This window comes from Pteropus vampyrus, unplaced genomic scaffold (assembly GCF_000151845.1).
Source record: "Pteropus vampyrus isolate Shadow unplaced genomic scaffold, Pvam_2.0 Scaffold81, whole genome shotgun sequence".
Taxonomy (NCBI): Eukaryota; Metazoa; Chordata; class Mammalia; order Chiroptera; family Pteropodidae; genus Pteropus; species Pteropus vampyrus.
Genome location: NW_011888862.1, coordinates 4,692,884 through 4,694,092, shown reverse-complemented (window position 1 = coordinate 4,694,092; position 1,209 = coordinate 4,692,884).

The following is a 1,209-nucleotide window of genomic DNA, read 5'->3' as shown; positions in this document are numbered from 1 at the left end:
CTTCCACCTTAGTCGCCTGGGAGGACAGGTCCATGGTGGATCTGGTGGGAATGGCCATAGTCGAAGTAGCTCCCCACTGCCTGGGTTTTATTGCTTGTTGGGCCTCGGTTTCTTACTCTTGGGGGAGCCAAGACATCAGGTAATTTCTCAAAGCATCGTGCAAACAAGGAGAAAGCCCCAGGCCACGAGTGTGTGTCTGCCTTCTTCTACAGCCTTTGCCTTGCAGCTGCTTCCAGAAGCAGGAGTGTGCTTCCCCTGGCCCTCTCCCCGCACCTTGCCACTTCAGGAAGTAGGCTTACTCATTACTAGTTCAACTGCCCGTATCTAAACAAAATATAAACACATCTCTGCAATTATATTTCTATGATTGGTATTGTTGAGCATAAGCTGATTTGTTTGTTTAGCATCTGAGACTTTTACTTCTTAGCGGAAGCATCATGCAGAAGGGATACTTAGTATTCTTCTTTTGAAGAAGAACCTAAACAGCCAAAACTATTCCCCTTTTTTGCTAATTCTAATCTTGGGGAAATGATGGAAATGGTGCTTCTTAAGACACTAGTACTGTGGGAGGTGTCCTAATAAATACTTGGTAAGTTTGAATAGACAACAGATTTTTTTAAAGTTTTACATAAATATTAAGACCACCCTTATGCTGATGGATGCCATCTTTCATTTGCATACTGCTCTTTCCTATTTTCAAAGTACAGGTGTGTGTTCTGTAGTTACCAATGATAATGAGAATTCTTATTAATTTATCCATTGCTTTCATTTGTCATATCTATAGTTCATCGTACAGTGTCCAGGCAACTTTTTCAATTATTGTTTACCTCTTGCTAGAATATATCTATATATTAATTTATAGCTATATACATGTACGTTTTAATTTGAAATAATTTTAGATTTTAAAGAAGAGTTGTGCAGATATAGAGAGTACCTAGGTAATAATGGTTCTCGACCTGGCTCCTGGCCAGCAACGTTACTTTATTTTTAATTTACGTAAACGGCATGTGCTACACATAATATTCCACCTCCCATCTCTTTCATTCAACAGTGCACTTTTGAGGTTTATCCTTCCATAAAAAAATGAATAGCTCTAGTTCAGTAGTTTCCCACTACGGGGGATTTTGTCCTTCAGGGGCTATTTGGCGACACCTGGAGACGTTTCGATGGTCACCACTGGAGGTTGCTAATGACAACTACTCGATGGAG